Below are 27,572 nucleotides of genomic sequence, written 5' to 3'. Positions count from 1 at the left end.
CCAGGTTTCGTAAAGTCGACATTTTCACTGCATGTAAGAATGCTTTTTTGAGTGTTTGGATTTCCACGCAGTTGAAAGTCTACATCCTGTGGTAACATATCCCTGATGTAATTTGCAATGTCGTCAATTTCGTAAGAGCCAACAGGTAACCGTATTTCATGAGCGGTCCCATCACTTTTCAGGAAGCAGATCTTGCAGTTTTCCTCGTCGATATTAGGTATGGCATTATACGTTTGAAAATCTACGAGTCCGATACACCATTCTCCGTCTAAATCCAGAGGGGGAAATGAACCGCCCGCAGCTCAGATGCGTGACCTGTCAAGGTAAGTGTTATCGACATGACTAATAAATTATCATCACTGCACAACCTTTAAGTAGCAATTTATGTTTGTCAGCTAATTTTTGTTTGTTAAAAAGCGAAGACACAAGTGTCCGCAGTTTGTTTGATTAGGCCTCTGTTCCGTTTCGTAATTGTAAAACAATGTAGTGGACCGGCCCAGGTACTGTCGCAGTTCTGGCGGAGGCCGTAAATTACCGAAACTGTCGTAGTACTCGACCATGTTTCCAGACTTTACATAGGCCACCCAGTGCGTGCCTCGACCCGACGACGTGTCTAAATTAATTATGGCGCGCTCGCGCGTCTTTGGCTTGCTGGGCAGAGTGTCTCGCGTAAACACACCGCGGAAATTTGGTATTTTCAGTTTGCGTGCGTACTTTATTAAATCTACGTTGGTGAGCGGTCGTTTCGGCAGGGAAGTTAGGATTTTCTCTTTACTCGTTTCTTTCTCATGCCTCGTCCTGTCTTGTGAGGTTGCAAGTACAGTCCTGCACCGTTTTTTTTTTTACCGATGGCAATGGCTTCCATGTTGGCGTTGTGTCGCTGTGCTTCTTTTAACTGCTTGCGCTCATTCTTAGAAGTGTTGACTGCCCGCACTATACCGCTCGTTGCACCGATGAGGCCGCCGAGAGCACCCAATGCAGGCAAAAGCAGAGGAAGAAATCCTCCTATAATCTTCTTGTCGAGAGTCTGTAATTTTTGCTTGGCTTTCTGCACGCCTGCACCGATCTTGCGTTTGGTCTTGCGTGAGTTAGTCTTTGACTTGATGTAGCTGGTTCGACGAGCACCCAGTCCTAATTTCGTCTTTGCCTTCATGATTTTGGAAACGCCCCACGCTGCGATTTTCTCTCCTAGTCCCGCGTTCGACGATTTACTTATATCTTCGGCTTCCTGTGCCAATATCTCGTCGGCCCGGTGCCTGGATTCCAGATCCTTGCTTAATGAATATGCGATATCGTGCTGCTTGCACTTTTCGTGGAGAGAATTAATGCCCACGTCACCGCGAGCTAACCTTTTCGCTAGTTTCGTGCCGGGGCCGCAGAATCTGTAGCCGGGAATGTGTAGCTCGAATGGTAGTTTGTTTATCAGCGAGTTTACGAGTCCCGCGCCGATGTGTTTTTTGTTCTTACCTCTTCGAGTCATTACGCACAACTGACCAGAAAGTATAAATACGCTTCTTTTATACAATTACTTTAGTACAATGCAGGTCGTCAAGCACGAAGTGTGTTTGCCCGTGCGCATTACGCAAGACGATGAAACTAGCGGTCGCGAATCGCGACATGGTGTATTATTACCGTCCACCGTACGATGCATCATAGCAGGACCGTCAAACTGTGGCAAGACGTGTGTTTTACTGAGTTTACTGGAGGAACCAAATGGTCTTCGGTTCGAGAACGTTTACTTGTATTCCAAGTCGTTGCAACAGCCAAAGTACCAGCCCTTGGCCACTGTTCTACGCTCGGTGGATGGTCTGGAGTATTTTCCGTTTAGCGATAATACCGATGTTGTACCTCCAAGCGAAGCAAAAGCCAATTCCGTGTTTGTTTTCGACGATGTGGCTTGTGAGAAACAAGGCATAATACAAGAGTACTTTTCCATGGGCAGACACGGCAAGGTAGACTGCGTTTACCTGTGTCAGACGTACAGTCGTATTCCAAAACATCTCCTACGAGACAACGCAAATGTCATAGTTTTGTTTCGCATGGACGAACTTAATTTACGCCACGCTTATGATGATCACGTAAACACCGACATGACATTCCAGGAATTCAAAGACATGTGCTCCTTGTGTTGGAAAGAAGAACACGGATTCCTAGTTATAGTCAAAGACTGGCCTCTATATAAGGGCAGGTACAGACGAGGTTTCGATCAGTTTATCGCCAAACATGAGTCATAGCATTTCGAAATTTGGACGTAGCAGTCGAGACTTACGTACTGCTCTCAAGTCTCATGACGACGTTATCCGCAAATACATTTCGCTACTGGCTCAAAAAATAGACGGGGTGAAAAAGGAATTACTTGAGTACCTCGTAGCCATAGACCAGCGCGTGGAAGCTTCGGATTCTCGCATTCGTGACATGATCGAAGTATCGAATGCACAAAGACGGGACGATCTGAGGACTTTTCAAAGTAGTCTGAATGAATCACTATCTCACTTGTCAACAAATTCAGATTTGGCCAAACACAAGAAAGAAGTTTCTGCGAACGAATAAAAAAGTATATAAGGAGGTCTTGCAATAAGTTTTCAGCCAGTACAATGTCGGACCTGGCCAGTGACCTTCATCGAGCTATACAGTCTGTTCGCGAAAAATATTTACTTGCTAGACGAACCAGACTTGCACGTGAGATGGAAAATGAGGAGATATTTAAACCAATCACTAGTCGCCTCGACGAACTTAAAAACAAGGAAGAACCAGCCATCATTGTGAAGGCAGAAGTTGAAGATGAAATGCCGACTGTAAAGAAGAGAAAGTATGAACCGGATCGAGAAGAAGAGGACTTAACAAGTACAGAGTCCATGCACAAGAAAAAAATACCGAAAAAGGGACATCAAGTTAATGCAATGGTCCGACCATACCTGATATCATTTACGAGCCGGAATAATGACACGACCTACGGAGTGTACAGAAAACATAATAAGTGGTTCCTCGGTGCTAAAGAAATAGACTTTCTACCAGGAAACATCGTGCGCGTAGCAGAGTTCAAAACGCGCGGGACTCCGGGTCTGTACGAATTGCTGTTTCGCAGGGAACCTAAAGGATATTCTCACAACGACTTACAAGAGTACAAAAAACTGCTAGAGCTAACCAACGCACATTTTCGCGATAACGATCCAGATAGTGGTGTATATAAAGACGTAGATCATGAAAAAATGGACATTCTCGCTAATCTCTTCAGTGAACTAACAATACATGGCGAAGGTTTAAAAAAGCTAGAAAGTGGTCAGACATTTGATTATGTATATTGGGACGACCCTAATGAATTAGTTGATCGCCTTAGAATTCTACATGCATCGCTTAGTGTAGGAAACTATTCGCACATCAACGAAATAGTCTCCATACTTGAAGAACTGAAGGAAGCCGGCTACATACAATGAGTCGAACCGGAATCGCTCGCGAACTTCATGCTCCTGCTAGACGAAAATACCTTCGTCGCAAAGTCATAGTTCATGGAATTGATGATTTATTCCAGGCGGACCTTGTTGAGATGATACCGTATTCCCGATTGAATAAAGGTTTCAAGTACATGTTGACAGTCATCGATGTTTATAGCAAGTTCGCTTGGGCTAGACCTGTAAAATCAAAGACTGCAACTGACGTAACCAAGGCCATGAACAATATTTTGCGTGATGGACGTGTACCGTCGCACCTGCAAACGGACCTCGGGAAAGAATTCTACAATGCAACCTTCAAGGCTTTGATGAAGAAGTATGGCATCAAACACTACTCTACATTTAGTAACGTCAAAGCCTCCATTGTCGAAAGGTTTAACAGAACTTTGCGTTCCAAGATGTGGCGACAGTTCACTGCTAACGGAAATTACAAGTGGCTTGACATCTTGCCGAAACTAATAAGCGAGTATAATTCCACTGTGCATTCTACCACGAAAATGAAGCCAAAGGACGTAAAGGACAATCGCTTGCTTCAAACAGTTTTTCCCAACACGAAGAAGAAAGATCCACGAAAGCGTAAAGCTAACGTCGGCGACATTGTGCGAATCTCCAAGCAGAAAGGTATCTTCGAGAAAGGTTTCACTGCAAACTGGAGTCCCGAACTTTTCCGTGTGACACATGTTCGTGAATCAGAGCCTAGGACCTACTACCTCGAAGATTTGGACCACAAACCTATCCATGGCGGCTTCTATGCCGAAGAGATTCAGCCTACGTTGTATCCCGATACGTACTTGGTGGAGAAGATTATAAAACGAAGAAATGGACTGTCCTACGTCAAGTGGTGGGGCTTTCCACCTCGCTTTAATTCGTGGGTAGCAGATGCAGACGTCGAGAAATCCACAAGGCTTTAGTAATTTGTCTGTGTATTTTTTTTGTACTTGTAGTAGTGTATTGAATTTATGTAATAAAATTTTTTTAAAAGAACTTGTGGTGTTTTTATTTTCTCAAACCTAACACTTTTTTAGTATTTTTTTAAATTAAAGTTGTTTTGTATCGGCCAGGGATCGAACCAAGGACCTAAGTCGATCCAATCAATCATTATATGGATTACAAATTTATTTAATGATTTTTGAACTTTTTCCCGAATCTCTAGCATTACAATTACGAATTTCCAATATGGTGGTCTTGTTGTCTGATAGGATGATGGTAGTAGATGATTTAAAGTCTCTTTACGAATGTTGAACATGGTTTATTGAAATTATTATTTTTTACATAAAATTAAACATTATTGCATCGATCGGGTATCGAACCGAGGACAGGAATCGATCGAATCAATATGTAAGTTAATGAGTGATTTATTTAATGAATTTTGGAACTTTTCCCGAATTTCTAGCTAAATAATTACACGATTCCAAGATGGCGGCCAAATTTCAAGATGGTGGGTGTCACAGTACTAAATGATTACTGCACTCTAGCGGATAAGAACTAAACTAACATGGCGTCAGTGCACTCTCGCCGACGAAAACAAGATGGTGGTCTCCAGCAACGAAGACAAGATGGCGGACATGATGTCATACTAGGTGACGATATATATGATTTGAAAAAAAGTGGTGGGAGTCAGTCTGCCAAAAGTCACCATGGGGGGAAGGATCGGTCGCCATTTTTATTTTTTTGCCCTCACCGGGTTCGAACCGAGGGCTCCGAGCTCCGTGTCGTAAAAGTAATTTTATTATTAATATTTTATTAAATTTTTATTAAGTGAATTTTTTTATAAATTTAAAAAAAAATTTCGTTTAAATCAGATAATAAATAAAAAAGTTAAAGATGGCGGCCGTAACGGAAATTGTAACGGTGACGTCATCATTCAAAATGGCTGTCATGGCATCCTAATTTTCAAGGTCATGACCTCTGCGGCTTAGAGCGGCTAGCTCTTAGGAGTTTTAAGCCGCTTTTAGGAATTTGGGTTCTTTCTAGGACAAAACGACTTTTGAGGATTTTCGAAATCCTGATTTTTAAATTGTGGAATTTTTTGAGAATTTTTGGCGGAATTTTTTTCACAGAAATGTAAATTTTGACGAATTTTGTGGAATTTTGGGCAATTTTTGCCCAATTTTTAAACATTTTGAGGGTCAAAGGTCAAGGTCAAACTTGTCCCGTTACGCTATGTCCCGTTACACTCATCCAAGATGGCCGCCGTGACGTCACAATCCAAGATGGCGGACCGGCTCTCGGCTCCAGCGCCTGGCGCCTGTCCCAGACTCCCCTATTATATACTACTGATGGGAAATAAACATTTATTTTCGCCGCAGGAAATTATATATATAACAGGATGAGTAGTCGCGTGCGACACCGCATGATACACACGGTGCCGTGGAAGCGAAGGACAGTTTCTTTTCTTTTTTTTTTAATTTTCTTCGAGTTAAATTATTGCGAGGTCCACTTGATGGAGGCGTCTCTCTACCAAACGGTCTCCGCCGCCAGGGTCTTCACGTGCACGGCGGGGGCAGCGTAGGAGACAGCGGGGGCGGCGTAGGAGATGGCAGGGGCGGCGGCCAGGGTCTTCAGATGCACGCCGGCGGCGCCGTAGGAGTTGGCGGGGGCAGCGGCGTAGGAGACGGCGGGGGCGCGGACCTCAACCTCGCTGACGACGGGGGTCGGCACCGGGACGTCGACGGCCACCTTCTGCACGGTGACCTCGGGCTCGACCTGCGTCACCTGGGGCGTGATGGTGGCCACGGAGCGCGCAGGGGCGACAACCTGCCGACACGACACCGCAGTCACACACACGTGCTCCTGAACACTCCTCGTGCTATCGTTCTTCACTAGGTGAGGCTATCCCAGAACTAAACTCGAAGGTTGATAAGCCAAATTAATCCCGGTTCTGAATAAAAAAAAATAAAATAAACTAAATGGTCGTAGTTTTTGAGTTATTGAATATTTTTTTGAAAATTTAGATGCCCCTGTTTCACCAAATTATTGGATAATGTGACAACTAATGTTTGTTACGCAATCATGACTACTCATACTATTGATAAGTATTATAAAATTTAAATCATCATTCTATAACATTGGGGAACAATTATGGTAAAAACATATAATAATGTTACTCATGATTGCCTGAAGAATGTGGGACTCGATATCGAATAATTTCGTGAGGTATGGAGATCTTAAAACTTTTGGAACGCCTCTAACATAAAATAAAAGTCACTCTAGTTTTTTTGTTTTGGTTCTTTTGATTCAGAAGCAAATTTCATTGGCCTATCAAATGTTCTAAGTTTGACTTTTCGTTCTTGTTCCTTTTTACCTAATATTTTAGAGGTACAAAAAATAATGTGGTACTCACAATAAAACCACTTACCTAATATTGAAAGCAAAATGTTAAGCCGATATATTATTTAGTTGTAGATACAAAGAACTAATTGGGGTTTGTATTGACATAACTAAAAATTTTCTAGTTGCCACGTTAACTCTTATTTTTCTCCTTAGTTATAACATACAAGACTCGATGCATCGATTACTGACAGAAAAAATTAACGCATCAATTACGAACTACCAACTATAAAGTTCAGGGCACGAGGCCAGCAAATTGCCTCGGATACCCTGTTGGCACTCGGGAATCAAGCATAGAATTCAGACTAAGAAATAGATGCATCGAATCAAGATAAATAAATAGATGCATCGATTCCAGACTAAAAAAATGGATACATCGAATCCCGGATAATAATTCGATTAATCGAATCCAGACTAAATAATCGGTGCATCGATTCCAGACCAAGAAAGCGACGCATCGATTCCAGACTGAGAATTCGATCAATCTAATCCAGACTAAGAAATCTTTTAATCGATTCCAGACTAAGAAATTGATTAATCGATTCCAGACTAAGAAATAGATTCATCGATTTCAGACTAAGAAATCGATGTATCGAATCGAGACTAACAATTCGAGCATGGATGACTCGTTAACTCACCGCCTGCTTGGAGACGATATCGGCGGGCGTGGCCAGGGCGCCCAGGTTGGGCTTCACCACGGTGGACGAGTAGCCGGTGACGACGGGCGGGGGCGACGTAGCCCAGGCCGTGGGCGGCGTAAGCCAGGCCGGCGGCGCCGTGGCCCACGCTGGGCCTGGCGGCGGCGGCGGCGAACAGAGCGGACAACACCACCTACCGAGCCGAGCGGTGTTAGACGGCTCCAGCTTTCATTCAATACCAAACAAGACGTAGAGAACTAGCAAAAGCTACCTTGTGTGTGAAAGTTCTTCTACCCTGTTTTATATATACCTGCGGAGGGTTGTGTATACATGTCACAAATGAATATTTACTCATTATTTTAAGTGCTGAATTAATTACAAATTAACTGCAATGTAAATTAATTCAACATTTCACTAAAAATATAAATATTAATATTAAGATGAATTTTGTAACAACCACTACAAAAATAAAAACCTTACATAAAAATTTCAAAAATCTTGGTTTTCAGGAAAAAAAAATATTATTTCAAATTTATTTTTTAATGTATTTTCAATCAGGAAGAAACGATATTTTTTTTTTTTTTTTTTTTTTTTTACTGGAAGCTTATTTGAATTCCAGCCCTTTGGAATGTGGGAAATCACCAGGGCGTGACTCCATGAGTGTGTATCTGCTTTAAAGTTGATGTCACTCCGTTAGCAATTTATGCAAAACAAACATAGGTTTCTTAAATGCTAGTGCTAGAAGTTTGTTTAATAAACTAAGTGGAACTCTTGGAAAGGTATTGTATATTTGCTGCAATGAAATGATTACTATAAAAACATCAGGAAAACATTACTAAAAAATTAGCGTTTTTTTCATTTATAGCTATAAAATAATGCTTTTCTATCGAGATCGAAAAGTTTACTTCTCGTTTAGACTTAAATTATTAACTTGGAATATGTTGCACACTTCCACTCGCTAACTCCTTACCTCCATGGGCGAGACTGGGGAGCTATTGCCTCGACCATTATGGACGTGGAGGATCAACACAGAACCTGGTATCGGAACCCGAGAGAGAAGGTTTGCACGAGTAAAAAAAATTTATATACGGCCAGAAATCAAAATCTCAGATATTTGGTTCACAAGCAAGAAACCCTGACAATCAAATCACTAGTTCGGAGAAATTTAAACTGTTTTTAACGAACGTATACACTTAAATTTCCAGCCAGAGTTTAAAATAATTGCTATGAAACCCCGAGTCTGTTGTTGTCATCAGTAAAATGTTACTGTATTTTAAATTCTGCCAAATTGATGGTTACGTTCTGGTAAACCAGTAAACTTTACAGTCAACCTGAGATTGAAATGTAGAACTAACTGTTAAATTAGTGAAATAACCTAGTGAAACTCTGAAATTCAGTTACAGAAGAAAAAAAAGTGCAGGAATCCATTGATTGAAGTTCAGCCGTTTCAATAAAATTCTATGTGAACATTTTGTTTCGGAAAAGTTTAAACATTTATCGTATTTAGTTTATTCAAGTAAGTATTTTAGTAGCCAAACACAGCATTTTTTTTCCCGTAAAGTCTTTGCTAGATAATGTTTTGACGCGATAACGTCTTATAAATCGATGAACGCCGGCTGCGCGCACGAAAAAGCATGAATCATTGTCACGTTTCACCTGAGACGCGCGTGCATGAACCGGGTAACCACCGTGCGAGAAAATCTTCTATAATATTAAACAGGTTAAGGCGGGCTTCGCGATTATATTTTTAAAAAAATATTTAAACTAAATGCAAAAAAAATGTAAATAATAATTGAAAATTAAAAAAAAAATGCAAAATTTTCATCAATGTTTTCTTATGAAGTTATCGCGTAAAATTATCGCCCGTAAACCGACTTTAAAGAAAACCCCCTCCCCATTTTTTCAGGTCAGGTACGCAGTTTCGGCTGAAGTCGCAGTGGGCCATCTTCAGGAGACGGCGGCGTGCGGACACTCACCAGCTTGTACATGGTTGTGGTCTGTGTTGCTGCAGGAGAGAGAGAGTCTTGGAGAGTGACGAGAGAGCGAGTGTGTCTCTCCGGCGGACAGACGCGGGTATCTATACGGCGGCGGCGACGGACACACGGGCGTGGCCGGTGCCTTGGAGCTGACCTTCGAGCGGGCCCGGAGCGGATATCTGTGACTCCAGCGGCCAGGGGCGAGGTCCCCCGGCGCCTTTCTGGAGGGGGACGACCCCGACACATGCTGCAGGCACGCCTCGCCACAGCTACCTGTGCCCTTCCGTGGCTGCACGGTCACAAAGTTACACCTTCGACTTGCTAACAACGCTGGTTACATCTCTCTTCGTATATTTCCTGACACTGAGTCAAAATTGCTTTGAACACGAATTGAAAAAAAATATTCTTGGTATATCAACAAAAAAAAAAATAAAAAATAAAAGGGGGTTGTATGTAAAATCGGTTTACGGACGATAATTTTACGTGTTAACGTCATGAGAAAACATTGATGAAAAATTGCATACTTTTTTTAATTTTCAAATATTATTTACAGTTTTTGCAAATTTAATTTAAATTATTTGTTTAAATATAATCACGAACAATTAGTTAAAAAGCCCGCCTTAACCAGTTTGATATTATAGAAGATTTTCTCGCACGGTGGTTGGCCGGTTCTTGCACGCTCGGCACAGGCGGAACGTGACAATTTTTCGTGCGTGCAGCAGGCGTTCATCGATTTATAAAACGTTATCACGTCAAAAACTGTTTAAGTCACTCTTATTTTTAACGTGTGTGTGTTTACCTTTGTTTAGAACGTAACATACCACTCGTTAATAGAAATACGGCGTAGTTTGAAAGATTTGGTTATTTGAAATTACGAAGAATCCTTCGTTTGTTTGAGTTGGATCGTACGTTGAAAAGTCCGCAAATTTACGATATTTTATAATAGTGCAAAGACTCGTGACAACTGTTATCTGGTATGTTTCAGATTCGATACTCGTTTTGTTGAAGGTTTTCCGATTGGCCCAGATTCTTTCATATAAACTGAAGCAGCAAGAAGACAAACGTATATTGGATTCTAGCCAATCGCTAAATGAATCCGCGAATTTTCGAGTCTCTACTCATTGGTTCCTTTTAAGAACCATTCCTGTAAATATTTCGCTATCAAAGCATTGCATATACAGTTTTTTTTCTTAAATATTTATTGGAAAAATATATGACACAAGCTTTTTGCCATTTGTTAAAATCCACCAAGAATATTTGATTATTACCTTTTATTATTCAATCGGTTTTAATTCAATCGTGAAAAGATTTTTCTTCTTTTCTTTTTAGACCTGGGAAATACATAACACATGACTTAAAAAGTTGCATTTTCAAAATGCTTTCTCATAAACATGCGAGAACATCAATGAAATAAAAATTTTAAATGAGTTTTGGCCTGGCGCATCACTAAGAGTAAAAAATATTGTTTAAAAGTGTAAAAATTTTGTTATTTCATAAAAAATATTGTTAATTTCATAATTATAATCAACAGTGAATTACTACAGCATTATTTAAGCATGACTAACAACATTGAGCTGAAAATTACGGGCAAATAACCGTGATTAATCACAAGAAAATATATGTGCTTCTAGTTACAAAAAAAAATTAAACGTACAATTTATTATTTTTTAATGTTAATTTAAGAAAATATTATATCCACAACACTCTCAGACTGGTATTACAAGGACAAAAGTGAACTGGGTTGGCTGTCTTTTAAAATACACAGAACAGTTATAAATCAATGTTTAGAATGTACAATAAACGGATCAGTCTATTTTATTGGAAATGAATCTTTTAAACCTGTCTTATAACCATTATGTTTTCATTTTTTGCTCACTTTTCATAACCACAGATTTTATATGTTTTTTTTTTAAATTGCATAATTTTTAACAATAACTTTTCTAAAGATAAATCCAGATAAATTAATCTGTAAAATAAATATCTTTTAACAAATTTCTTTCTCTTAAGATACCGTGATGTAATCAGTCAACAAATAAATTTATAATTATGAAAGAATGCGAGTGTTCACGATTGTCAGAATTAACGTAGCTTTTGTAATACGGCAAAATTTACTTAAAAACTTTATATTTACTGGCTTTACAGAAAAACAGCGTGTACAACGTGCTCAGTCCTAAAAAGTGACATGAAAATGCATTCTCTTTACATGAAGAACGAGGTCTGGCTTTAAGCAGAGAGCAAGACATTCATATTTTCCTGCAAAACGTCTCCACGTGATGTGGCCTGAGTAAATAAATGATAATTTTATCATGAGCATTAACTTGATCTCTTCATTGCGTTTATTTGCTGCCCCATTCCACTGTTTCTTCACGTTTCTGTTTCCCTACTTATTTCGATATTGAAAAGACGTTCGTTTCTAATTTGCCCAATCATATTGCATGTAGTTTTGAAACCGTATGGAATAAAAATATCACACTCTTTTTCTTACTATATTGTATTGAAATATTTTGTGCCTAGGAATATAACAAAATTATTTGGTCTATTACTTAATCTTTACTCTTTAATATTTAAAGCTTATAAGGTACATGACAAAATAGGTAATAAGTTTTCAACCAATTAATTCAATATCAATTAACTATTGAAATAGAAAAACGTAGAACAAAATGTATTTAAGCTATTTTAAAAATATATGTCAACTAAATTATAATATACATCTTTTAAATGACACAAATATTTAATATTAGCATGAACAATTAGTTTTTTCTGAGTGAAGCCGTGTTTATGTAATATCATCTAAAAGGCTAAAATAATACCGGGCACCAATAAAATAAACAATGGCATTTAAACTAAGGATATTAATTTGTCGTAAACTGACCTACAGACGTTCCGCCATGTCTGTAAAATATCAGGTTCACCTCTTAATTTTCCACGTTGGTACATCAAACGACGAAAATTCTGCTTCTCTGTTCGAAGCCTTACTCTTAGAGGCATACTGCACTAGAAGCACCAACAAGCGCCGCACTTACAATGCAGCTTCACAAACATGAACAACACCCCGAAAGAGGTTTTAACAAAGTATCACATATTTATTGTATGGCTGAAAGTTTGAAGATGTCAATATATATGAAAACTGTGATTGAAATTCTTAGAACACTTAAGAACTCATGACCATGTTAAGGCAATAATAATACTTCTCGTTTAAAAGTTTCACCTATTTGGTTTCTTCATTTCCGATGTAAAATATGGACGTGAAATCTTGCACCTTACACTTTTGTCAAATTACTGACAACCGCAGCAAAAATAAAATCAAAACTGAACTAGTTACGTATACCCTCCGTCCCCAAGTTTTAAATTTACACAATATAAAAAAAATATTTATTTATTAATTTTTAGTTTATATTCCAAGTGCCAAATTAATCATCTAGATCTTAAGTAGGTACAGAAATATGTTTAGCATGTATAAAACCAAACATACACACAATCCTTTTACTTTGTTTGAAATATGTTTTGTGGTTTATGTATTTTGCTAGCATAATCCTTCAGGCAGAAAAACCAACATCCAATAAACAATAATCTCTTAACATTTTTTCAAAGTCACGAGTACAGCATAAGGTAATGTTTTTAATAATCTTTTTACAGTTAGGACAATCAGATGTTAACTAGTTATGTACAATTGTATGTTTTTGGTTAATTTGCGAAAAGTATAGGAATGGCAGTCTGAGCACAGGGTTAAGGGTGCGGATTGATCATTGTGGCCATCATATTGGATTGTAACTTCACGGCGGACATTTTTGGTGTCAAATTTCCTCAAAATTTCTCAAAAATTACTCGAAAAACCTCAAAATTCAAATAAATTTACCTATTTCGAGGGAAAAATTTCCCGTTTTTTCCCCAAAAAATTCCAGAGGCTTGAATTGTCCCCAGTGAGGCTTAAATCTCCCATGTTCAAGACTCCAATAAGTCTTAGGAGGGAAGTTTTGACCTTGACCTCGGTGTCACCGTTGCACTTATCGTTACGTTCGCTATTTTGAAAGTCCGTTATCTGATGCTAAAATTTTTTTTTTTTTTCAAAAATACATTAAAAAAATTTAAAACAATTCTACAATGCTATCAACTGAATGCTTCTTGCCACCTACTGGACGTGCAGTCCCAGCCACTGAATAGACATGCCAGGCCACTGATTGTCAGGTAGATCTGCAAATGAAAACACATGTGAAGGAATGCAAAGGACTTGCTTCGCCTTCTTAGAAGATTGAAAAAATAAAAAATATAGCTGACATTTTTTTGTTCTCGTAGAAAAAACATAATACTTTATTTTATTTTTTAAACTTGTCTTTAATTATTAATTATAAAATATTATTTGCATCAGTCAAGGATCTAACTGACGAAATCGAAGCAAAAATTATTTAAACAAGTTTTTTTTGATGTTATGGAATTTTTCTAATTTATAACCTTATAATTATATATTTTCAAGATGGCGGCCAAGACTGTTGACCAGATGGTGTACGCCACGACGGTCTTGCGAATGGCACTCTATCGGGTAAAATTGAAATAAATAATGTAGAACCATCCTCTAGCAGAGGTTATATGTACCTACTATGTGACACAAGCGCTTCTGGTTTAAGTACTGAAAACAATATGGCAACAGTGCACTCTGGCAGACGATGTGTGTACTACGTGAAATTAGCGCTCCTTGTCATAAGTACTGAAAATAAATATGTTTGCCTCCAGCAGACGAAAACAAGATGGCGACTATGATGTCATAATCAAGATGGCGGGCTCAAGCAGAAGAGAACAAGTTGGTGGACGTGACGTCATACTGTCTGACGTAATATCTATCTTGACATTAGTGGTGGCAGGTCAGTTTGCCGGTGAATTTTGAGGAGGAAGGATCCGTCGCCATATGCAAATGGAAAGACCTCGCCGGGTTCGAACTCAGTACCTTTTTACAAATGTTTCAACCAAATATTAGTAAGAAAATTTATTTATGAATTTGTATTATTAGCCTGATTTTATAGCTATAAATTGCTGTTTTTCAAATGGACAAATTTTACTATTACAGATTTTTTTATTAAAACCATTTGTCATTATTTTAAATTTGCTAGCGTAAAAATAACGGATTTTCAAGATAGCGAACGTAACGAAAAATGCAAAGGTGACGCCCGATGTTAAGGTCAAGGTCAAAGCTTCCCTCCAGAAACTCATTGGAGGCTTGACCATGAGGAATTTAAGTCTCAATGGGGAAAATTCCAGCCTCTGTATTAGTTGAGAAATAAAACGGGAAATTTTCTCTCAAAACCGTAATTTTTTATCTCGAATTAGGGAATTTTCTTGGAATTTTGATGAATTTCGAGTCATTTTTGAGGAATTTTGAGGAAATGTGACACCAAAATTGGCCTACGTAACGTATCAATCCAGTATGGCAGCGACAATCATCAATCCGCAATTTCAACCATGTTCTCGGACGACCATTCCTATACTACGTTCGCAAATGCGAATACGAATATTCAGTCTTCAAAACCCAGGTGGGTATTATTCGTGGGGGGAATGACGTTCGCCCTAGCGTCAACCGCTGGTACTACCGGGGAAGCCACCCCCAGGGGCTTAGCCGGGGGGTGGGGGAATTCAGGGCTCTAACCCCCCCCCCTAGACAAAACTTATTGACGTGAAAACGTCTAATAAATCGATGAACGCCGGCTGCACGCACGAAAAAGTGTCCTGTTACGCACTGTAATGCCCCCCGTGCCCTAAAATTAAATCCTTTTAACTTAATAATAAAACCTTGGAAACTACTGGGTTCACAAATATTAAGAAAATTAAAATTATTTACCAGAAGGGGCATGAGGCGGTGAAAAAGACAAATTTTATACTCCCTGCACACAAGCCACTTGGGAGTTCGTGGATCGTCAAATAGAAGAAGGTATATGATAAATAAATACACTACATAGGTAGCTTGGTCTATATGTTTTCCTGGTTTATTATGAAGAGGTTTTGTTTTCGCATTATTTCGACATAACAGTAAAGATCTTAGCAAGTAACAAAAATATGGGGGTGCCCCGAAATTATTTAAAGCAATTTATATTATCTCAATTAAACATAGTCACAGAACAAAAATAGAAACATTCCACCCACTTAGCTTATTTCGATGATTGCAGAAAAACAGTCTGTTTGAATTTTACATATTCACATCGATTAAGTTCTTAAGGCACTGTTCGCTAACATATATTTTTAATGAATTTAGTTCATTCTATGCAAGTGGAAAATATATTGCTCATATCACCCGGGTCTTCCCAAGGATGACGTCGGACCGGGAGGAAAACCCTTCTTAAGGGGAAAATCAGTTGGAGGTCCCGAAGATCATTTGTCTCCCAGCTCTTGGACCCTGTCTGAAATACAAGTCAAATTCAAAACGAATTATACCTGCTTTCAGACAGTCATACACAGTGGGCGCGAAAGGCCATCGAACAGGAATTTGGGGAGGAAAAAAAAGCCGGATTACTCACCAAACAGGGTGTAGATTTAGGGGCTCACCAGATGTCTCGCGCCGACATCAGGATGGCGCGCACCGAGAAATCGCGGATGCGCGAAAGAAACCAAATTTTTAGGAAAATAAAAAAATATAAAATTTAACTAAACATGACTTTTTCTAAAGACTACCTCTGACTGGCTACTGTACCACTGGGATCACATCCCTAAAGACAGCTGACTACATTCTTGTGCACACGATTTCGCCGTTGCCGCGATAAGCCTCTTAGCACAGAGGATGCCGAGAAGATGTGGTAAGTAGCCCGAGGTCAGAGAACTAAGTGCGGTGATGGCGGACAAGGCTCCTAATTAAATCGGGCAGTCGGCCCTAGGAAAAAGGAGGGGGAAGATTCGGCGCAGGGCCGAAAACATGCGGAGGTGCCCGAGTGGTTGAAAGCACGAATTCAGTTGTTCGCGCCGAAGAGCGAATGCTGCGGTCTCTACTGGTAGGTACAGGAAGCAACAAACAATCTACTTCTACAGGTCGCGAGGAGGAAGCATAGGTCCTTAAGGCGTAGCTGGTGGTGCGCTCTGGCGGCCTAAAGGGGAACTAACGGAGGCGGTAAACGGAACCGCCGCCAGGTGGCACTGGCGTAGGCTCTGCTTGCTGGCCACCAGGGCCGAAGTAGTTTTTTCTGCTGCTAGATGTCGTGGAGGTATCTGCAAGACCAGGGAGAATGTCCTTGAAGTAGGCCATCGTCTTGGCTAGGTTCACATCAGGTCACTGCTCCTAGCATAATTTCTCGGAACTAAGGGGGGGGGGGGGGAGAGAGGAGGGTGGACAGAAAATGCCACTAAGCTGGGAACGGAGGTCCACTGGAGACCCGTTCGTGACGAGACTAGCTAGTCTCAGCAGGCCTCTAAGAAGTAGCAGCTTGCAGGCCACAAGCTGCTCTATGCAATTTTGGTCATGCAGGGAATTAATATTACAAACCCGGGACATGACTGCAGGCAAGAGAAATTTCAACTGGGCTGCCAACGTCCACATTAGACAGCAAAATATCAGATTGGCCCCTAAGAAAGGTGCTTCAGTCCACTGGCGCAAAGTTTAACTACGTGGCGTACACCGGCTTAACAAAGAGTAAATCACCCCTTTAGCCACCAGATAAATTGAAAAAAATAAAATTTCCAAAATTAATTTAAAATAAAAGTGAAAATTTTAAAAAGGTGTCGATATGCCTAATTTCCGGTACAGCACATTGTTCCGTTATGCAGTGTCCCGTTACGCTCATAATTCCGTTACACTGTCGGCGAGTGCAGTAATAATAGGTTATGTTACAATTGACCAAAAAATTATGGTGATTCATATAATTGATGATATATATTTAAATACAATTTTTTATATGAAAACTTGTTCATAATTATATTTAAACTTTATAGCTAAACGCCAATTTTTAAAATTAATTACAAGTCATCTACACGTGAACTGTTTCGTCGACTGTTCATAAAGTGAAGTGAAAAGTTAACGTGGTTTTCATTGCGTATTACAACAATTTCGGCAATAAAGGTTAATTAATCTTGCATTTTAAAAATTTGATTACTAGTATAATTTCAAGTATTTATTCGTTTATTATAAATAAAAATTATTCCATTTTCTTCTTAAAAGTATGCAATCATTTCATCAATGTTTTGTTATGACGTCACGTTAAACTATCGTCCGTAAACCGACTTTACAGACAGCCAATTTTTTTAGTATAAATTAACTATCCGATAATAAAACTTCTGGTTCAGAGCGTTCGAAGATATATTTTACTTCGATTAAATCACACTTACCTTCTTTTCATTTCATGAGATGGACAACTTAAAAAATTTCTTAAACTCGCTCCTAATTATTTTAACAAATTTTATGCTATCGCTTACACTAAAACATTTATTTACTATAGTTAGAGGTTTTCTAAAAAATTAACAAATTTCTCTTAATTAAAACTACCTTCTATAATTAAGGATATTTGATACAATCACATATTTAATTAAAGTATAAAATAAAAATTATAAAATTTATTATACAATATATTAATTGACTCTTAGTTTACTTAGTATTACATAAATAAAATATCCAAATTAAAAACACTTTACTTATTTTCCCACAGGGATGCCATGGTAAAAATTAAGGACGAATAAATATGGCAGTATCTATTAACAAAAATAAAACCATTCCTAACACTATTATAATTTTAACCGCAAATGTGAACCCCAAAACCATTATAATAAACGTATATTTATAGCCTTTTGAGTTAAAATTTATTTTGCATATAATGATTGTATAGATTAAATATATTTTTTAATAATATTAACAGCGTTATATAACAGCCGGTCCTGCGCCTGAAGTTGAAGTGACGAGTTGGAGCCGACTTTCGCCATCTTGGATTGTGACGTCACAGGGGCCATTTTTGTGTCAAATTACCTCAAAAATGACACAGAATTCCTAAAAAATTTCCCTATTTCAAAGTAAAAATTCAGGTTTCGAAGAAAAATTTCCGGTTTTTTTTTTCCCTTAAAAAAAATGTTCTGAATTAAAAATACTTTAAAGGAAATTTGCCTTAAAAAAATTCAAATTCCCCATTGAGGCTTAATACTCCAATAAGCCTGGGTGCAAAGCTTGAAATTGACATTGACCGTAAAATTGAAATTATTAAAATTTTAACGAAAAGGTTCCGAAAAAATTCCAAAAATATAAAAAAAAGTTTACTTTAAACGTGGCACTTTTCGTTACGCTCGCCAGCATGCATACTAGAAGGTAACACTTTTTGTTAGGCCCGCCATCTTAGATTCTATAATGCTGCACTCTACGTTACACATTTCATCTTGGTTTTGTATGACGTCATCGTTGTATGGTGTTCATGGTTCTAGCCCGGTGAGTGCAAAAATTAAAATGGCGACGGAACCTTCCTCCACAGATGCCACCGGCAGACTGACCTCCCACCACTATTGCCAAGGTATAAATATCAACAAGCTAGTAAGACGTCATGTCTGCTATCTTGTTTTCGTCTGCTGGAGGCCGTCATTTTGGATTCAACATATTGTTTTCGTCTTCTAGAGTATGCTGACGCCCTATTAGTTTAATTTCCATCAGCTAATTTAACAATTTATTATTGCTGCACTCTCCTGCTGAAAATTTGGGCGCCATATTATAAATTCGTATTTATTTAGCTTTAAATACGGAAAATATTCAAAATTTATTTTAAAAATCTTTGAATAATATACAGATTAATTCGATCAGTTCCTGTCCATGGTTCGATACTTAAAAAATGCAAGAATATTTAATTTTAGATAAAAAATTATTTTTGTTCAATAAAAGCAGCTTAGGTTCCTAGTCTACAAGCCTCCAGAAAGCAAATGATAGATTATTGGGCACCATCTCGGAAATTTGTATTTATTGAATTAGAAATTCTAAAAAAATTCCCAAAAATTTATGAAAAAAATCACATACTTAAATAATGATTGACTCGAAGTATTTTAGTCCTTTATTTGATTCTCGGCCAGTGGTAAGAGACACCAAATCTAAAAAACATTATTTCTGTTTTAAATTAACTTTTCTGGAATTTGTTAATAATTCTCTCAAAAAAAAAACGACTCTGTACAAGATAACTATCCGTCAAATAAAATATTTTACAGCTATGCCTACCATTTAAGTCTAATTGAACGATACCTGGAATACCTTCCAACGAGATCTTGTACTATGTTAGGCATATTGTCCAAGTGTCTTCGGACCACGATGACAGGCCATGTTCAATGTCAGACGTATGGACCACACGTATCCTGACCACAAGGCTATCTTCGTTGATAGCAAATATAACATATTTCAAGCAGTCAAGAAAAAATTTCCGAACTGTCAGACCTAAAGTATTGATACAATCAATTACAAACAATTAGCTCTAAGTATGTTTTCCAATTACTAAAACACCTGAAATCCCAGAATTTTTTTTTATCCGGATAACAGAATTTGAACAAGTAAAAATTTAGAAATACTACATATTCAACAACGCACATTTAACAAAACGCAACATATTCAACAAAAGAACAGAACACACAATCCACAAACAATGGAAACACAGAAAACACACAATACACACAAGTAACACAGTACACACACAGGACCCAAAATGGACACCCAGTATACACACTGATCACACAGTACACACACCGGACAAGCAATTAACACACAGTAAACACAAAATGAACTTGAAATATAAACATGGTACACACAATTGAATATTAGTATACACACAGGACACGCAATTTATTCACAGTACACGCACAGGTCACACAATGAACACACAATACACACACTGGACACACAATGGACACACAGTGCACACACAATATACGCAATGAACTTACAGTACACACACTCGACATGCAATATACACACATAACACACCCAGTGAACACACAGTACAAACACACTGGACATGCAATGAACACACAGTACACACACAATGAACACACATTAAGTGCAATAGACTGACAGTTCACACAAAGAACACACAATGAACAAACAGTACGCACACACAGAACACGGAATGGACACATATGCACACATTGAACATGCAGTCGCGACAAGACACGCTTAATTAAAAATCAGTTATTGTGAAATAAACAAAATCGCTTTCAAAATCAGAACTAATATTATTAAATTTATACAAATGCAGGTAAAACAAGTCATTATTGTATGTAGCAAGTATTCCATGGTTATTTGGGTATGAAGGCTACTGCTTTAATGTGAAAATAGTTTCCTGCAAAAAAAAGCATATAAATGTCTCAAACTTTCAAACAATATCTTAGTATCTTCCCATGATGCGTAATAAAACTTTTCCACTGTCATCTCCTTCCATGTATATTAAAAATATTTTTAATATTACTATCGAGTCAGTGATCATCGTCAGCTATAGCAGATTAATATATTTTAACACATTTCCATCGTTTTGGTGTCAGGGTTTCGTGACAGTCTTAGATATTGCATACTTTACGAACTTCAAAACTGTTTTCAATCGCATCACCATCCCTATAATCACTGTCGCAATCACTATAGAAATAGTGTCTTCACCTGGATTACTTTAAGAGCTCGAAATCGTAGACGTTAAAAATATTCTACATTGTCAAAAATCTTTTTTTTAAACGTACATCATTATTCCAAATTATGGAGAATCTACTTGATATGGGTTTCAATGTATTCAAATTTTTTTACGCTGACGATACTATAGTCTTCAGCAAGCGACTTACATGCGTCCCAAAGAGCTATAGAAACCATTGAAGCTGCTGAAGCTCGCAGACGCGCTGTTACTGAAAGGGCACAACAGCGACGACTAATATTTACAAGAGACGCGTGGGGGTTATTCGATAAAGCTGCATTTGAGTACGACGAAACTCTTGATTACGAAAGCCACAAGCTTATACAAATAGAAGCGATGAATAAAGAATGCAGATTTTTCGGTGCTCTTAAATAGAAAGAGGAAGCTGCAGGCATGTGTTGTTCGGGAGGAAAAGTAGCTTTTCCTTCAATAGACGAGCCTGTTGAACCTCTTAAAGAACTTTTTTTCAAATGAAACAGATGAGTCTCGCCGTTTCCTAAAAAAACATAAGGAAATACAATACATGCTTCTATATGACATCTTTTGGAGCTAATATAACATTGTGTCGATGCCAGGATTTTGCCCGACTTTTACAATCCAAGGGCAAATATACCACACAATTGGCTCTTTGCTTCCTGCTACTAATACGCAACCAAAATTTTTGCAAGTTTATTTCATGGGTGATGAGGAAGCACAAGTTGATAGGCGTTCTGAGTGTTCCAGGTGTGGAAAGAAACACCGTTCAAAAAATACAAAATGTTCTACATGATCACAACGTTTTAGTGCATGAATTTAAAATGGCTAAAGATAGAGTGACTAGCGATAATTACAAGGTTGTGATTCACCCAGATCGTGTACCACGTGGTGAACACGAAAGACGATTCAATGCCCTGACCACAAACGAAATAGCTGCCGTAGTTGTCAATAGTGAACAAACTGCGTCTCGGGACATTGTTATTCTGGCACACGATGGTAGGCTCACTGGAGTTCCGGACACTCATAGATTTTATGATGCTCTCGAGTACCCGATATTTTTTTGGAAAGGACAAGAGGGGTACAGTTTTGATATTCCTCAGACAAACCCAGTAACAAAACAACCCAAACCGAACAAAAAAGTGTCGTTCAAAGACTTTTATGCGTATCATATGATGGTACGTCGCAACAATTTTAATTTATTGCTTCGATGAAGACTTCTCCTTCTTCAGTTTTTGGTGGACATGTATGTCAAAGTGGAGAGTGAGCGCTTAAGGTTTATTGCCTTATACCAAACAAAACTGAGAGCAGAAAACTATATACATTTACAAGACGCGATCAGGAATGATGCGGATTTAGATCCTAATAATTTGGGTCAAATGGTAAAACTCCCGTCGTCATTTGTAAATAGCCCGAGATATCTTCATGAGTACACGCAGGATGCGTTCACATACGTGCGTAACTACGGGAGGCCTGATCTGTTTATTACAATGACATGTAATCCCGCTTGGCCAGAAATTACTAAAGAGCTCATTCCAGGTCAAAATTCAACGGACAGACATGACTTAACAGCCAGATTATTTAAAATAAAAGTTCAAAAATTGGTTGCTCTGCTTACAAAAGGTAAAATATTTGGAGACATGAAGTGCTTCATGTACTCAATCGAGTGGCAAAAAAGAAGTCTGCCTCACGTGCACTTACTGCTGTGGTTGATGGAAAATTTACTCCCTAACCAAATTGACGAAGTCATAAGTGCGGAGATACCAATCCCAGAAAATGATCGAAAACTTTACGATACTGTAACCAAAAATATGATTCAGGGTCCCTGTGGTGCACTAAATCCGTCATCACTATGCGTGGAGGAAGGAAAATGCACAAAAAAGTATCCAAGGGCGCTTTTAAAAGATACTCAAACTAACGACAAAGGCTATCCTCTGTACAGGCGTATAGCACCAGGAAATGGCGGCCGTACGATAACTCTAAAAACCCGAGGTGGAACACAGGAGGTATTGGTTGACAATATTCTCCTCTTCTCGTTAAAATGTTTAATTGTCATATAAATGTAGAGTTCTGCAATACGGTACAGGCGAAAAAATATTTGTAAATATAAATCAAAAGCAGCGGCCAGGCTATTTTTAACATTAAACAGCAAGGGAATGTTAATAGACACCCAACAGTCACTCACCAATGGTCAGCGGATTTACTTCACTGAAAACAATTTTATAGATTTTTAGAAGTATTAGGCTCCAACAGTCTTTGACTCCAACAGTCATTGGCTCCCGCTGTCTTAGGATTAGCTGCTTTTTGGCTACGAGACTAGGAGGCTTCGTAGCTACAAATTTGGACCGCACGAGAACACTGGAAACAATATTGCAACACAGCTCTATGCTTGAAAGGAGAAGCAGAAGCAGTTTGTGTGTCTGAAAACCTTCTGCAAAACAACCACAGGAACTCTCAAGGTAAAATAATAAGTATGACTAACAAGGAAATATCATGTGGAATTCGGTTACTACTGCAGGCGTAGTCCGGTTTAATGGACGTGTTTTAAAAACACTCAAAAATCATAACAGTCCAAGGTCATAAATACATAGACATGTTATAGATACATAGATTGTATGATTTATATGAAATCTTAAAATCTTAACTGTAGTAACAAGTGTAGAATATGATGTATCTTATACACGGAAATCATCTCGTAACCAACTAATAGAGTAATAAGGCCTCTAATACAGTCGATCACATGAATAGATAACCGTGTTTAACGCAACATTTAGATCAAAGTCAGGCATTAACACACACATCCCACGTGTGTAGTAAAATACATAGATGTATTTCAAGTTATGTGATTTGAAAATATTAACATTATAAAAAAACCAGGCGTGCGTCCATAATGGATACATGCAGGTAACTCATTTCCGCAATTGCTACATTATTAGAAAGCAGAACAAAAGCAGGAACAAAACAAGTAGATACGAGACCCTGTAACACCCCTCGTGCCTCAAAATTGAATTATTTTAAAAGGAGCCTTGGAAACTGCTGGGTAAGAAAAATAAGTTAAATAAGTTGAATTACCAGAGGCGACACGAGGTGGGGAACAAACAAAATTTAGGAACTTCCTGTAACAAGCAAGGGGGAAGTGGGTGGATCGTTAAAATCAATAAATAAAAACTACACGATTAACTTGATCTATAGTTTCCCTGTTTTATTTGCCCTGATGAATTATCTTGTTTCCATTATTTTACACACAAAAGGTTTTAACAATTTTCAAAGATTAACAAAAAGAGAAACGAAAATGGGCCGGCCCGTGATTATTTAAAACAATTTACATTCATAGTTTGAAATACAAACATTTGCATTATAAGTTTCACACCCAAAATTGGATGGATCCGATGATTACATTGATAATTAGTTCTATTTGTTCTACATGTTCTTGAGAAAAACACTGGTCGCTGGTGGGTTGGTCATCCGCTTAAGATAGTTCGTAGCTAGGTAAGGGGGAATGTTGAATTTACATTACCACCCGGGGTCTTCAAACGATCACGTCGGGTAGTAGAAAAGTTTCTTCTAATGTGACCCACGGAACAGGAAGGGGGGGGGGGGGGCCACGAGATGGGAGCAATCAGTCTCTCCCCGTCATCGACCCTGTCTGCAACAGTCCAAATCAAAACTGATTATAACTTGTATACAGGCAGTCTATGGGGCAGAAAATGCCCAAAAAAAAATTTAAGGGGAAAAAAAGGGGGGGGGGGGGTCGCGAATTATCACTCACCAAAACAGGGGAGTTGCCCAGCACGCTGCAGTTGTGGAGTCACCCAGGGTCTGGAGCTCGCGAATTGCGCGGCAGGACGCGGATGATTTTTTCATGATAATAATTAAAAGAGAAAAATTTCGAAGTCAACTAATTAAACTATGCAGACAAACTAATCTACTATGATTGACTTGAGGGATAGCATCCCTTATACAAAGCGACTACATAGTCGGTTGCGGCCGGATGGAAGTTTTGCAGAGTCTCGTCGACTCGCCGATAATCAAACGGTCCGTCTGCAGTCGCGGCGCGAAGTGTCCCGCGGAAAAACGCGTCTCGTAATTAAAAGTGCCCGCCGGCTCTTACAGTTGGGGGGGGGGGGGGGGGGTCTGGGCCGCCGAAAGATTCCGAACTTGCCCGAATGCGGGCGGAAAAAAAACTTTGCCAGGAGTTTTGAAGTTGGCATCACTGGGCGACAGTAGAGACCTCTGTAGGGGGGGGGGGGGGTCTGAGTTGAAAACAATCGACTCGCCCCTGGCGTCCATATAACTCAAGGGAGAGCAGGTGCTGCTCTCTGGCGCCTTAGAGGGTAGGCTAGCGGAGAAGTTCGCGACTTGGTCGCTAGGTAGCGCTTGTAATCAGTTTTAGCGCACACGTTTTAGCGCGGAGACCTTGAGAACGGTCACTGGTGCCCAGGGGGTTACGACCGGTCATTGGTCTTACTTGGAACGGAGAAAGGGGGGGGGGAGGGTAACATGCAACGCTGCTGATAACAAGCGTCCCGTCGTGGCTGCAGAGGAGCGAACATAACACTAATACGTGATGAAAAAGGCCAATCTCAGCTCGTCTCTGAGAACTGGTCGCCTGCAAGCTACAGGCTTGTCTATGCAGTTAGGGTCACGAAGAGAAATGATATTACAGGCTTGAGGCGTGACTGAAGGCGGGGGAAATGGTAAGCTGTCTGCATGTCAGGGATTAGGCCAGCAAAATATCCGATACGCCGATGGGAAAGGGGCTTCAGAGCACTGAGACAAAGTTTAACTCAGAGGGGTACACCAGACTAACAAAGTAAAATCACACTATAGTAGAGCAAATAAAATTTCCACACAAAAAATTTAAAATCATAATAAAAATTTAAAATATATCGTGTCGAAATTACTAATTAACGGCACAACCCGAAGGCAAAACCATGAAAGACAATTTAAAAAAATACTAGAGGCTGTGTATGTAAAAAATAGGAACCCGTTCAAATGATGAGGGACTAACGCAGACGAATCAGTGATACTAAAAAAAACAGTAATTTACAGGCTCACTCAAGACTGGCGCAAGAATTTAGGCTACAAAAGAACAAACTCATCTGAATCAAATCTAGCCACATAGACCAGGAGCAAACACCAAAAAAAAAAATCGATTTGAAATTCACGCCAAGGTTTCGCATTTACTATGCAGCAAAGAAACATAGCATGAAACAGAAGAAGCAAGCCTTAAAGGAACAACGCGTGAAGCAAAATCAAATGCCCTAGCATTTACCCTAACAATAAAATATTTACTGAAAAGAAATAAACACGGTGGCCAAGCCCGGACCAGGCTAGAGCAAACACACAGAACCTACCTGGATAAATTACAAACCCATACCATAAGATGATGATAAAGTGCCTGCATGCTCGCGCAATAGCTTACAAATCTACCCGCATAAGTCCTACGCACACTGAAGTATGGCAGTCGAGTAAAATAACCAATATAAATTTACGTTAATCCGACTGATTATCTTCGTTGAAGGCCCAGACGCAATGAATTCAATTCGAAAAGCTATAATAGTTACATGCTGTCAGACAAAAGCAAAGTTAAATACGTTCGACGACAAACTGAATTAAAACTTCTTACAGGATAGGCCTAAGCAGGTACATAGCGATTAATAACAATTGTACTGAAGAAGCCTCTGATAAGCTCGACAGGAGCTTATAAGCTTTCAGTAGTGGAGGAGAAAAAAAGAGGGGAAGAAACCCCACTACGCATAACCACATGACCAGAAGAAAAAAACTGAAAGAGGGGGAAGAGAGGCGGAAGCGGAACAGATAAGGTTGTGCAGGGGGGAGGGTATGTCGCGCACTTGCAATCTAGGAAGGGCGAAACGTCCGTTTCATACCAACCTTAGTGTTTTAATAAAGTGGAATGGGTGAATAGTGGTTGGTAGTTTTCGTAAGTGTATTATTAGTACCTTTTTTTGTGTTGGGCTTGATTAAATTTGATATTTAAATCATTTATCTTAACACCATATTCACCCTCTTTTCACACCTTATGACTGGAATTTTGCAAGATGGTAAACTTGTTGTTGGTAGTTTTCGTATGTTTATTATTGGTGAACAAAATATTTTACCATGCTTAATAATTTAATGCGGAGATATTATTAGTAATTAAAATACCCTAATCATTATTTAATTTATTACGGATAGAATTTCGCAAAATTTAAAAATGTTGGTTAGTATTTGTATATTTATTATTGGTACACAATATCACTTAATACGCATTAGTAAATTTAGAGATATGCAGTAATTAAATCAACCCCTTAGGGATAAAAATGGGGTGAGTATTTTATAAAATTTAATAATTACATTTCATGTTTTTAATTAAGCGTAATGAATGATTTTGTGTACCAATAATAAACACACGAAAACTTAAAACAAACATTTCATAGTTTACGATATTCACTCCCTAAGTGGTAAAAAATTGTTAAGTATGTTTTAAAAATTAATAATTATATCTCTAATTTTAAGTAAGCATATAGAATTATTTCTGGTACCAATAATAAACATACAAAACTTACATAATTTTTTTTTTTAATTTCGCCCCTAGGGTTTGAAAAAGTT

Source organism: Bacillus rossius, chromosome 8, assembly GCF_032445375.1.
Source record: "Bacillus rossius redtenbacheri isolate Brsri chromosome 8, Brsri_v3, whole genome shotgun sequence".
In the NCBI taxonomy this organism is placed as follows: Eukaryota; Metazoa; Arthropoda; class Insecta; order Phasmatodea; family Bacillidae; genus Bacillus; species Bacillus rossius.
Note: the sequence above shows the minus strand (reverse complement) of the source record.